At 40.7% G+C, this 14,759-nt stretch overlaps 1 protein-coding gene across 1 annotated transcript in view; it reads left to right on the top strand.

The window, feature by feature from the left end:
* Positions 1-14,759, top strand: part of PDLIM4 (PDZ and LIM domain 4) — a 124,514-nt gene that overhangs the window by 90,896 nt on the left and 18,859 nt on the right. The gene's annotated exons all lie outside the window — the stretch shown is intronic.

Here is a 14,759-nt window from a genome sequence, read left to right as displayed (position 1 = left end):
AGTTATCAAAAGGAAGAGTAATATAATGTAGCATTCTAAGCAGATTGCTTTCCACAGTATGCTGTCCTATTTTTTTCAATAGTGGGTTTATGTATAAGTTTTAGCTTGTAGTATAGCCAGTTTTCAAGTCATGTTTTTGCACTAATGAGTATTTTCTGTCTTTTATGTTTTAGGTTCACACAATGTATTTTTTCATTTAATAATGTCCATTGTAACACCGGACGTTATTTAATGAAAAAATACATTACATTGATTGTAATGGAATCCCACCTGGAGTGTATACACACTGTATACATATGTCAGTTTTGTGTGAAGCTATTCATTGAATAGCGGCCGTACAAGACTGACAGAGCAGACAAGGTAAAGTGCGGCTCCGGCCACACTTTGCATTGTCGGCTATGGGTAATTGGAATGTGGGCACACCCGAATGTGCCTGCATCCCAATTCTAAAGAAATGAAGTTCATCCAGATGGTACTGCAGTACCAGCCGGGCTGAACTTCACTGACACTGTCCATTCTGTGCCACGGCCGTGACACAGAACGCCTGGAGTCATACTGTGTGTAAACCTGCCCTTAAGGTGTTATTTAAAAAAAAATAATGTACAGCCTCCTCAATAGGGTGTTAAAATAACAAAAGACATTAGAATCACCTGTTCTGCCCTTGATGTGTCCATTATTGCAGTTCTGCTCATCCATGCCTCTGCATGATGTCCTCGAACAGGGTGGATGAGTATGTCTTTTTTTAATGCATGTGTTTAAAAATTTTGGACTGGTCCGTCAAATAGGAAAACTTATACACTTGGCTCTGTACATTGTGTAGTATTGGCTCCAGGTTACTGCAGAGCAGCTTCCAGTAAAGTAACCCAGTAACCCAGCATCACCACTACTCAAAGAATGGAGTCAACTGCGTTTGGCCTTGTTCATAGTAACATGCTGGAGCAATTGGTTACTTTGTTGATCCTTTGGAAGGTAGAGAAGTATGATGTTCTTCTCCGCAAGGAATGAATTGGTTGTGACCCCACTACTTTAGTGTGACAACAGCTTATTTCTGGCTTTTTCTTTCCTGCGATCTTGGGAGTCCCCAGCAACTTCTGATACGTCTCTATGAGTTGGAGCAAGACTTTGAGGCCTTTGTAATTACTTTACTTGTAATCGCTGGCTACTCATATCTAAATATGTAACTCAAGCTTGCCTTGTGTGGAGCTTTCTGAAACGCTTGTGCGCTTTCACATGTAATTTATTAACCGTGAAATATATGAGACATGATTGAATCCAGAAAATATATTAGGCATGGCTGCGATCCCATAGCATTCTCACAAGGAGTACAGTTTCACTTATTCTTCTTGGTAAACCTTCATGCAACTGCTAAGACGAATGTTTCAAAGTTAATCAGAAAGAGATGGCGTGATTCCCTCCCTGCAGCGCGTATACGACTCCAGCAAATGTTTAGACATGAAATGATGATGGAGGAAAGTGGAGAATTAGCATCGTAGTCAATCTTTTCTATTCTTGCTGCGCTATATTACTGTATATCCTATAGTGAAGTATGTTACAATAGTGTTGCATGTTTTCTCTTACATCTCCTATCTCTCTTCTTTGTATATCAAAGTCTGTTGTTGGGAGTCCATAAATCTTGTCGTTTTGTCGTCTTCCCTGTTTCTTCAGTAGTTTTGATGGCATTGAATGGGCAGGCTTCTTAATACTGTATCTGTGCTTGTTTCTTTACATCTAGGTGCAAGCACTGTACCATGCTTTATCTGTGCAGGTCCTGGAAGTTAAGGAAACTAGCACAGGTGCAGCATGTTCCCATAAAGAAATCTCAGGGATGCGTCTCCTCACATGCCCCTCCAGAAAAGTGCGGCCAGAACAAAAGACCCCGGTAACAAGGGGCCCTTACATATAGAAAAGAGGGCAGTAAGTTCTACAGAGTACACTCACTAACAAAAAAAAGGAGTTGGGCATGGAGGTATACAGGTTCTGTATGGCACCCTGCTGCACATTTTCACAGCTCACAGCTGACCCTGTAAATCGGTTAGTGAAGCTCGGTTGCTGAAGCCGGCTCACCAGAAATGCTGGAAAGTTACAATGTGGTGGAGACAACTCGTGCCTTTTACGGTTAGTATTATACTTCTGAAGCATGGCAATTGGAAGCAGTGACAGGTAACACAAGACCACAGGATGTCCTGAAAATATCGCCAAGCTGTTAGTATCCGTAACATCACTATCATAGGTGATTAAATGTTGTATGTGATGGCTCCTCAGATCATCACACCAGTAGTTGGGGCAGTGTGTCTCTCCACAGCAAAGGTAGGACTGAAGCTCACCACTAGGCCTCCATATTGCAATTATTGGATGCCAAATAGAACCTGCATTTGTTGCTAAAGATCATACATTATTAAGCTGGGTTCACACGCTGTAACTGTGCGGCTGTATTTTTTATGCGGCTGTAAATGTGCGGGTGAAACTCCGGCCGTGGGAAAAAATAGACATGCGGCTCAAAACATACGGTCATTTACTTGGAAATCTGGTTCAACTAAAAATAACAAATAAAATGTTAAGAAAGTGATGCAAACACCTCTGGATGCATCTGGGAAAGCAGGGAACACAGTTTACATGAATCGCTATTACCGGGGTTTGCGATCCTCTGCACTAATGCCGATGTCTCTCATGGTTAATATATTGAATTAATAAAACACATTTTCTGTCTAATAAAGTCCCTTTTATTGTTCAATAATTAAATGTAAACGATTCCATCATTTTGCAATTAAATATACTGTTAAAATAAATATATATATATATGAATAAATGTATATTTATATATATATTTATTTTTTTACAGTATATTTAATTGCACAATGATGGATTCGTTAGAATTAAATTATTGAACAAAGAAACTGTATTTATTTCAACGAAAATGTGTTTTATTAATTAAATATTAATTATGTTATCACAATAGCATTATTAGAAGAAACATTTAGAATTATATGTGCGCTCAGCTGATTGGCTGTTGGGCTGAGCGCACATATAATTAGCCGGTCCGCAGTACAGTGACTTAATTGTGCTGTGGACCAGCGAAGAGACAACATCGGGACATCGGATGGTGAGTATAGAGCTCTCCCCACCCCCTCCCCAGCACTGCACCCCTCCCAGCAAGGAAGGGGGGTCACTTAACCCCTTCCTTGCTGGGATGGGTGCAGTCTGACATCAGTCTGGCCCCCAGGGGGTTAAGGGGGATGCAATACATCCTCCCTTAACCCCTTGGGGGTCAGACTGTAAGCAGCGATCTGTAAAGATGCTGCATACTGTAAGGTGCACAACACCGCTCACAATGATGGGTGTTGTGCTCCTGTTTGTGTGTTTTTTTGTGTGTTTCTCCCTTTTTGTTTTTCAGATATCGGTATCCTGTGGATTACGTCGGATTCCATGGACTACGTCGATGACCAGCGGTTGTTCTTTGAATTTTTTTAATAAAATGGTCAATGAGGGGTGTGGGGGTGTTTTTATTTGAATAAAAACATTTTTTAACTTGTGTCTTGTCTTTATTTCTTTACTTTATAGACTTAGTAGTGGAAGCCGTCTAATAGACGGAATCCATTACTAAGTTGGGGCCTAGTGTTAGCCGGTATAAAATGGCTAACACTAACCCCCTATTATTACCCCAGTACCCAATGCCACCAGGGGTACTGGGAAGAGCCGGGTGCCAGTGGTCCCGGAGCGTCAATATTGGCGCTCCTGGACCGGGCGGCAGCAGGCTGGTAAGATTTAGGCTGGGGAGGGCCTAAACCAATGGCTCTTCCCACCCTGGTGTTACCAGGCTGCTGTCGTTTGGTTTTTAACCCGGCTGGTTATAAAAATAGGGGGGACCCTATGCGTTTTTTTTTTAATTATTTATTTATTTAAAAAAAAACCCCGCATAGGGTCCCCCCTATTTTTATAACCAGCCGGGTTAAAAACCAAACGACAGCAGCCTGGTAACACCAGGGTGGGAAGAGCCATTGGTTTAGGCCCTCCCCAGCCTAAATCTTACCAGCCTGCTGCCGCCCGGTCCAGGAGCGCCAATTTTGACGCTCCGGGACCACTGGCACCCGGCTCTTCCCAGTACCCCTGGTGGCATTGGGTACTGGGGTAATAATAGGGGGTTAGTGTTAGCCATTTTATACCGGCTAACACTAGGCCCCGACTTAGTAATGGATTCCGTCTATTAGACGGCTTCCACTACTAAGTCTATAAAGTAAAGAAATAAAGACAAGACACAAGTTTAAAATATTTTTTTATTCAAATAAAAACACCCCCACACCCCTCATTGACCATTTTATTAAAAAAATTCAAATAACAACCGCTGGTCATCGACGTAGTCCACGGAATCCGACGTAATCCCCAGGATACCGATATCTGAAAAACAAAAAGGGAGAAACACACAAACAGGAGCACAACACCCATCATTGTGAGCGATGTTGTGCTCCTTACAGTATGCAGCATCTTTACAGATCGCTGCTTACAGTCTGACCCCCAAGGGGTTTAGGGAGGATGTATTGCATCCCCCTTAACCCCCTGGGGGCCAGACTGATGTCAGACTGCACCCATCCCAGCAAGGAAGGGGTTAACTGACCCCCCCTTCCTTGCTGGGAGGGGTGCAGTGCCGGGGAGGGGGTGGGGAGAGCTCTATACTCACCATCCGATGTCCCGATGTTGTCTCTTCGCTGGTCCGCAGCACAATGAAGTCACTGTGCTGCGGACCGGCTCATTATATGTGCGCTCAGCCGAACAGCCAATCAGCTGAGCGCACATATAATTCTAAATGTTTCTTCTAATAATGCTATTGTCACAACATAATTAGAAGAAACATTTGATGTTTTCATTAAAGTAAAGTGATGATTAGTACAGAATGCTCTATTGCCGGGAATATGAATTAACGGCTTATAGAGCTTCCTGTACTAATTAATATTTAATGAATAAAACACATTTTCGTGGAAATAAATTCTGTTTCATTGGTCAATAATTTAATTCTAACGAATCCATCATTGTGCAATTCAATATACTGTCAAAAAATAAATACCTAGATAAATATACATTTATTTATATATCTATTTTTTTTAACAGTATATTTAATTGCAAAATGATGGATTCGTTAGAAATAAATTATTGACCAACGAAAGTGTCTTGATTACAAAGAAAATGTGTTTTAGTAATTTAATATATTAACTATTAGAGGCATCGGCATTCGGCATCATTGCCGGCTATTTTTGAAGTACTCCGTACGGACCGCCTGTCAATCCTCGGCCGCATGTTCAGCCGCAAACAATGGTCTTGTTCATTTTTTACGGGTCCGTTTACGATAGGGCCGTAGATTCAGACATAGTGTGCACTGTGCAGCCGCATATCCTATACTTCCAAGCATACATACGAACCACCAAAAATACCGCGCACAATTACAGCCGCAAATACAGCCGCACTGTTACAACGTGTGAACCGAGCCCCCAGAGTCAGTAGCAGACACCACTACAAGCAAGGGTGATGATAGCTGGCTGTCAGTGGCAGGACACATAATGGGCGCCTCTAGTGGCAATACCAAGTGTCTGATTCAAGGGTCTCCAAACTGCGGCCCTCCAGCTGTTGTGAAACTACAACTCCCATCATGCCTGGATAGCTAAAACTTTGGATTTGGCTGCCCAGGCACGATGGGAAATGTAATTTTGTAACAGCTGGAGGGCCGCAGTTTGCAGACCCATGTTAGACCACACAAGTAATGGTCTACACATCTGCCTAAAATGTAACTACATGCTGATATTTGAAGCAATACAATATTTGTATGGGGGTGGATTAGTATTTTTTGTTGATACACATTACATATTATATATATTAGTACATTGCATAATTTCATCAGGGCAGGACATTGGAAAGAGATGGCACATCCTGGACAAATGTAGTTTGTTAAAACATAACCTAAAATATAGAAAGAGGCATATAAGTTCAGCACTCTCTGAATAGATACATATTAGACGTTTTGTTGTTTTTAAAGCACAGTTGAGGATTTAGGTCAGCTATTTGTTTTTTTCTTTCTTTTTGGCAACCCGTGAGATTGCAGCATATGGATTCAATTGTGGTAGAATGTAAGACTGATAAATTGGGATAGCTGAGTGAATTATAATTATTCATATAAAGTATATTTATTTGAGAGGCAATGTTATTAGCTGATATTCTGCAGAGAATAGTGAACATTTTGTCATATTGATGAATGAAACGCAATCTAAAGAGGTTATCCCAAGATTATAACTTATCACTATATACAGAGGAAAGACAATAAATATCTGGTTGATGGGGGTCTCACTGCTAGGACCTGCACTATTAACACGAAAAAAAGACTATCTTGTTCCCTGTGTGAATAAAACCCGTCATGTACCCGGCTTTTCCAGCTAACACGTCATGGCCCAGGTGAGTGTTTGCCTGCTCAGCCATTCGGTTACTGGGGCGGTATCCCCCCGCAGTCACTGAATGGCTGAGCCGGCAATTACTTAGTAAAGTGACGTTGCAGCTGGAGGAACTGAAGGACACTAGCAGCTGTCAGCTGGATCTGGGAGCGGCACTACAGGGCAAGAGGATAGTTTTACTGTATTTTCCCACACCACCACTGCCTGCCCCCCCCCCCCCCCCCCCCCTGTAATTTTTGGATTTCGGAAGACTTCTCGTGTAATGATAATTTTTACATGCCGTTTTCTTGGCCTGCAGAGAAGCCTATAGGGAGAAAAAGGTGTTCTGCCTTTTGATAAAAATGCCACCGAGCCAAAAAACACTATTAAAGAAAAACGTTAAAAACCAAACAAAAGTCCGGTATATTTGTATCTGAGGTTATTTAATACAAATAATGACATGCTTGTTTAGTAAATATATGGATTTCTTCTTATAGCAATAAAGAATAACATAGTAATTAATTTTCAGCCTAATATAAGCATGGAGAAGACTGATCACTCTGAAATGTTGCACTGAAATTCACCAGATTGATGGGCTCTATTTTGATTGGATGCATGTTTCATGGTGGAGGACAGTCAGATGGAGTCCATTCAAGCACTTTTACTGCCTAGGTTGTTGAGAAGATTAAGGGTGGAATTTTAACTTAGTACGAACAGAGGGCGTACAAAATAGACTGTGCTCACAGTGTAGAGTACGGCTCCCGCATTCCAATTAAAATAAAATGATGTTCATCTGCTGATTCTGCAAACAGCGGCCCATGTTTATACCCAGTGTGAACATGGCCTTAAACAGATTCAGAGCTCCCAACATCACAATAAATGCTGATCCCAGGAGCTTCCAGGTCCATTCCACAGAATACTGCAGATGTGTAAATGGCTCCTAAGGCTTTAATTATATGAGCTACAAAAATAGGTGCAAGTCCTATGCTTTTGGCCATTTCACTTTTAAACATTTTTTTTTACTCTTTTAGGCTGGGTTCACACTACGTATATTTCAGTCGGTATTGTGGTCCTCATATTGCAACCAAAACCAGGAATGGATTAAAAACACAGAAAGGCTCTGTTCACACAATGTTGTAATTGAGTGGATGGCCGCCATATAATGGCAAATATTTGCTGTTATTTTAGAACAACGGATGTTATATTGAAATAATGGCAGTTATTTACTGTTATATGGCGGCCATCCACTCAATTTCAACATTGTGTGGACAGAGCCTTTCTGTGTTTTGAATCCTCTCCTGGTTTTGTTTGCAATACTGACTGAAATATACGTAGTGTGAATATAGCCTTAATGCTTAAAAAATCCTGAAAATGGCAATAACCTGGTTTGCATAAATGTCACAAAAAATGCTAAAAAAAATTCCCAAAGCACCCCCAAAAAACAACATAAATAGTGATATATGGTAAGAAATTTGGGGAAAAAAGATATTCATTAAATGAAGATCCCAGCTACTGGAAAATATTATTCAGTTTGTTAGAGGCATTTCTGCTGGGGAGTGAATGGAAAAACTGCTTCAATGGCTTTGGATAGAGAACCTGTGTTTTCACGCTACCCACTCACTGTTTAGTCTGAACTAGATCCAAGGGAATAAGGGGAATTCTCTAGGCAGTAAACCATGTACTATTCATGGTATTACTAGTGATGTACATGTCATTTTGTGAACATCTGTATCCTGAATCAAGTGACACATTGAGATCGACACAACCTGTTCCCTCTAGGAGAAACCTGCATAAAAGTGACAGCTATCTCATGGAAAATAGATGAGGCCATGAAACCAGGTGGCGGTAAGACACACACACACACATATATATATATATATATATATATATATATATATATATATATATATATACTGTATATATATCATATCATATACATTAAAGGGGTACTCCAGCGGGGGGGCACTTTTTTGCTGGGACCGGGGAGGAGGTGGCCAAGGGAAAAGACGTCCACTTACCTCCCCGGTTCCAGCGAGACGTGACGTCTCAGGTCCGCTCAGCCACTCAGTAAAGGAGGCGGAATCCGTTCGCTCAGATCAAGTCCGCTCAGATCCCGCCTCCTTCAGTGAGTGGCTGAGCGGACCTGAGACGTCAGACACCCGGACGCGGGCGGGAACCGGGCACCGGAGCGCCGTAATGCGGGACCTGCTGCTGGAACCCAGCAAAAAAAGTGCCCCCCCCCCCGCTGGAGTACCCCTTTAAGTGCTGCAGGATGAGGAGGGGTAAAGTTTACATATCTGACGAAGGACAAAAGAACAGTTCAGACCAGCTCACCTAACATGTGTGAACAAATGAATCCCAATGATTCGGGTGGGGGTTGGGTGCACGGATCCAGCAGCAGCAGCAGCAGCCGGGCTTGAGTTCACCGTAGGACAATCATAGAGATTTAAGATCCAGCACTCCCAAAACGTGTAGATGAGAGGGTTAAAGGATTAAAACATAACCTTTAATAATTTAACTAAAATGATATTCTAAAACCAGAATATCATTTTAGTTAAATTATTAAAGGTTATGTTTTAATCCTTTAACCCTCTCATCTACACGTTTTGGGAGTGCTGGATCTTAAATCTCTATAATTTACATATTTGAGCTTTAAATATCAGCATGTAGTTACTCCAAACATGTCATTAGACTGAAAGGCATCACTACTTTAACCAGACATTAGTAATGCCATCACTACCAGTCAGCAGCAGCAGTAATATGGCAAACAATACAAAGTCATTTCATGACATAGTACCTAATGGATAGAGATCTAACCACTGGGACCCCCACAGAACAAGAGAACAGAGGAGGTCTGCTGTCATTTCTGTCCTACACATAGTAACCAAGATATAGAAACAACCAAGCGGACCTGTCAGCAGGAAAACAGGGTTGTTAATAAACCCATAGCTAAATAGAGGCAGTTATTAGGACTCTAAGCATATCATTTTTTTATCTCCTTATAGTTTTTTCCTGGACTGAGAAAAAAAGCATATTTGTTAAGCCCATGTCCTCTTTATTTAAGGGCTATCAGTGAAGAGCAGTAGGCACATGTAATTGGGTACAGATGTGGTAAATAAGAGGACATGGGCTGGACTTGCCTGGGCTTTTTACCATGTTGGGGAATACCCCTGGGATATTGAGCTTTATTTACACATTAACAAAAAGACTAATATCTTGGAGCTGGAAGGACTATAGAGGTATGCCCAGAATTCTGATAAGAATTCCTATGTAGACCTGTGTCTATTTACACCTCTGTTTTCCAGCTGACAGGTCCGCAGTAAGCACGCTTACTATAAAGACTTCTAGCATTCAGCAATCCAACATTCAAATGCTAAACTAGTATTGCTTTGGTTTGCTGTCCAGGAAAATCTTAGAGGTGAATGCAGGGCTACCGTACATTAGTGTTGCATTCACTCACTCATTCATTTATGATTGTTGGTAGGTTCCTTGGGTTCAACCCTTGAAAAATATATCCTAGTGACATGCCATCACTTTATGAGAATGACCCCTTAATTATATAGCCTATTGGACCGTTCACACAAATCGATAATTCGCCTGATCGATCGTTTAACGATTTTGAAGCAACGATTTGGTTTTTATAACGATCAGCATTTAGACGAATAAATCGTTAGAAAAATAGTTAGAAAAATAATTTTAAAGATCTCTTAAGCCCATCTTAAGATCTCTTAAGACTGTTTACACAAAGCGATCTGTGAATTTTTAGCGAATGACTAACGATGATTTGAGAACATGTTGACAGATCACAATGAACAATTTCTCGCTCATCGCTTGATCGTTCGCTGTGTTTACATGAGCCGATTATCGCTCAAATGCGATCTTTATCGTGAAAATTCTAACAATAATTGTTCCGTGTAAACGCACTATATGGAAATGTCATAAATATGAGAGGAATAGAGAGGAAGGCATATCCATGCTGACCCGTGTTGGAGAATCTATGCAGAATGGTGGAAAGAATAAATTAGTATATCTGGTTGCATACAAGGTAGTTTCCCTTTATACCACTTCCCACTTCTGGTTTTGTCTGGCTTCATGTGGCACTGCTAAGACTTAGTGGGCATTCACATCTTCCGTGCATGCTCTGTAAATACGCAACGTGTGAATGCCAACTGTGTGGATCTTGCAGTGTCACAGCTAAAATCAGTGACCACTAGACAGTTGCAAGAAATCCATCCAAATGCCAAAACATTGCTGACACTTTTGGGTCATAGTGTGACCCCATTTATGTACCTTAACTGTGACACAGCATGATCCTTACAGAGAGACATAGTAATTTTTGGTTGCATGACCCCTGTTGTCCCCAGAGTTGCCATGTAGCCCCAGCCTTAAGCACACAGCAATAATACAGCTATACATATTTTGGGGTATTAATAAAAGTGGCCATGATGTGGCATCTCTTTAGGAGGGTGAGCAGCCATATTGGCCTAGATAATGGACATTTTTGAGTATAGAAAAGACGCACTGTATTTTGCTTTTATATTTGCAGACAAGACAGTGTTGTTATTAGTCCAGAGAATCTTTCATACATTTTGTAAGATTGATCGGCACTAGCTCATAACATTTTCATGCTCCAGGAAATTTGTACTATGGTAAGCTGTAGTCCGCCTGACGTTGAGCCAGAGAACTTACAATGAGATGCTGTGTCTGCCCACATATTCAGCCCACACGTAGTTGAGGACTATTATAGGAATGACATCCATGTCTAATAGATCTGGTAAATAGGCTTAAACAGACAGTGCTGTTTACTTTGGAGCCATTTATCATCTAGATTTGCTAAAGCCTGACAGTCCTGATGGACTCAAGTAGACTGAATTTTATTACTGTCTCCTATGAAATATTTATTTTATCATTCTTTCATGTTTGCTTTGTCTTCTGACAAGCACTGATATGTAGTGTGAAGACCATTGACAGACATCACATGGAGTAAACAAGTCACAGCAAATATTAGCACCACCTGTGGTGGCTATAGGCTGAACGAACATAAATACAAATGGTGTAGAGACTGCACACAGTCAAGATAAAGGACTTAAAGAAGGATTGTATGTGAAGGTCTGGCTCATAATAAGGGCTCCAGCTCTTCTCACAGGTGTGCTGTGGATATTAGTTCAGAGCCCACCACACCAAACTTATGACACCATCTATCTATGGACCTCGCTGTGTGCACAACTACGCTGGCACAGGAAAGGTCCCTGACACATAGTTGGCATTGCCAAAATTGTCCTTTTAAGCTGTACTATTGAAGTCAGGCCTCACTCATTGGAGGCTTCGTCCAAACTGCAAAAAAACAGCCTAATACTATTATACTGCCTCTACTACATTTTACCGTTGGCACCATGTGTGCTGGTAGGTCGAATTTTCCAGTCATCCACCAAACCATTTTTCCTGCCATAAATGAAGTTTGCTGTACTTGTAGTACTTGCTGCATATGTCACTTTATTGTTACAGAGGGAGAATGGATGACTTTTCTGTCTCATATTGAACACGTTGTCGGTTGTGGTTATTAGTGCATAGTCATTATGGCTTATGGCATTATAAAAAAAAATGTCAATGTTGGCCACACACAGTATGTGCTTCTCATACTACAGTATAATATGAATGGCTGTGCACAAGCACCATGTGAAAAAACATAACTTATCTATGTTCATCAAAGAGAGAACATTTTTTAAAGCATCTTAGAAGATTTACGTTCCAGTAATTATACCAATACTATTTCCTCAGTGATTCAGATCTCTGCTGGAAATGTCTCCATAATCCCAAATCTTAGTCACTGGCAGAAATAATTCCTGTGTGGAAATATTTTCCTCTTTTGTTAGGATCTTATGTGTACTTCACAGGCCCAGGCTTTAGTGGCCAATAAAGCCTGTATAGAACAGATACCCTTTCATGTGCAGCTTGTGCTCTGATTGTTGGAGTTTCATAATTTTAAAAAATGTATATGGGCACTTTAGTTTTAAACAATGTCTCTCAATTTGATAGCATGTATAATCACTTCAATGACTCTTTAGCCAAGAAAAATAGTCTTTGCCACTAGGTTTCTCCCTTCTCTGAAATCTGCTGTTCATTGCCTGTTGTCAGGGGAAATCTGTCTCTTATAACAGGCAGAGCTAGACAAAATGGGGTCGGGGGGAAAGGGGCCAAACTGCTTAATAGCACACATTACAAAGTTATATAACTTTGTAATGTGTGTTAATTAGCGGGAAAACACAGAACTACCCCTTTAAGCACATAAGGCCAACCGCACTAATATTAGATGGTGACCATTATGTGCTTTCCTAATATATGCATTTTTACTACACTTTATAATGTAGGGCACTACAACCATTGGAAGTTTAAAATTTTTAGTCTCGTATTTCCATAGTAGCTACATAGCTAAACTACGGGCTGTAGTCTACATGTGTACATAAAGCATCTAAGAAGCAATTAATAAGGAATATTATTACTTTAAGATTGTGCTCCTTATGCTACTCACATATAGCCCTAGCCTCTGTACTTTACCTTAATGTTCATCTAATAAAGCTATAAATAAATGCGTCACTTTTAGGAAGGAAAATCGACTCTTTTGTTAGCTTTTGCTGGGCCCTGGTAAACAGGACAAGCACCTGCAGAACATTCTAGTACAATAAGTGGGATTTACAGTGAGGTGTGCCATTACCCTACCTCCACTATTAATCTTTCCACCTCTGCCACATTATATTAAAGTAGGATTTAGTAAAGTGAAAAGCAATGTAACGCAAATGCCCCAGTATGAATGGCAGTAGTATAGCTGTGAAATACAATATAGTACTACCATGTACTATCTCAGAATGTGAAAAACACTTGTCAGGAGATTGTACTGAACGTGAGCAAGCGGTATCCAATGTTGAGAATGCTGGTGTCCAGCAGACCTGCAGAAAATGAGGCTTATAGGCCTATAGGCCAGTCTATTTTCCTTGGTATTTATGCACCAACGCCATTCCTAGGTAATCTTTTGCCACTGTTCAATTTGTTTCCTGTAGTGTGAAATAATTCTGTCCTTACATTATGAGAATCATCTTAGAGAGTATATGAAATATAGTTTAGTTGTTATAGCAAATATTACAGCATTGTGGCTAGTAGCCATAGTGTTTCCTGAATTTAGTGATTCATCTACATTGCACAGAAAGGCTCACCGGCAGCACCATGCCTCTTCTAATGTGCTATGGAATAGCCACCTCCATTTATTTGTAACAATGTATGTCTGTGTACTGTATGTCTGACATGAAAGGAAATGATGCTGAACAGAAACAGAGGGGGACATTTATCAAAGTTGCGCCCCTGGCGTACACCAGGGAGAAAGCGCAGATTTGCCCTTGTCCCTGGCATACTCCAGCTGTATGCCACGCTCGCTTTAAGGCAGGCAGAAGGCATGGCAGGTGAAGATTTGTTGTGGCTGGGTTTACTTAGAGGCGTGAGTGGCGAGGAAAAGGGGTTGGGGCCTAATACTCGTACGCTGGTTTTAATTAATGCCGCCCAGAATGTTGCTTGTAGATGTAAAAGGTGACACTAACCTTGTGCTTGTGGCATACGCATACATCATGGCAGAAATCTATACCTGCTCAGCATGCATGAATCTGATGGAGACTTATTTAAGACCGGCATACAAGTACATAAATGTCCCCCATAGTGTATATATAGCCTGTAGTCACAGATGGTACAAGAGAGTCCCTAATGAGTATATTCCCAACAGAATGCCAGGTACATATAGTATATAGGAGTAGCTGAGTCAGCCCTCTGGACCTTGACATTGGACTGACACATAATAGTATCCTATACCCTTCAATAAGCATCTCTCCTCCTTTGCACACACACCCAGCACCCTCTCTTTGCTTACTAAAAACATAAAGAAAAAATAAAAAGCGCAGAAATGCATAAATGCCAGTGTATAGTGTCCATCAACTTAGTTACATCCATAGTAACCAAACTAAGTAATTTGGCTTTTAATGGTGCCTAGTGTGCATATACGCCCAATGTACTGCAGTAATTCTAAAAACACTGCAAAAAAAGTTATGATTGTACAAAATAAAAACATCAGCAATAGTGCTTGGAAAATGCTATAAAAAACATTTGATATCCATGTTTGTTTGTTTGTTTGTTTGTTTTATATAAAAAATGGGGGTGTTGTTTCCACAGCATTCAGCCCTATTATGTTCCCAGAAGTATCTGGGGAGAGCCTTACATGCCTGACGTAACAGTGGACGATCTATGATATTTTCCAGGTGCTTTTCTATATTGAACACATTTATTGGTGGAATTCTAGCATTGTAAAACACACAA

The sequence above is a fragment of the Dendropsophus ebraccatus genome, chromosome 1, assembly GCF_027789765.1.
Source record: "Dendropsophus ebraccatus isolate aDenEbr1 chromosome 1, aDenEbr1.pat, whole genome shotgun sequence".
In the NCBI taxonomy this organism is placed as follows: domain Eukaryota; kingdom Metazoa; phylum Chordata; class Amphibia; order Anura; family Hylidae; genus Dendropsophus; species Dendropsophus ebraccatus.
Note: the sequence above shows the minus strand (reverse complement) of the source record. Positions and strands in the feature narration are given on the sequence as shown.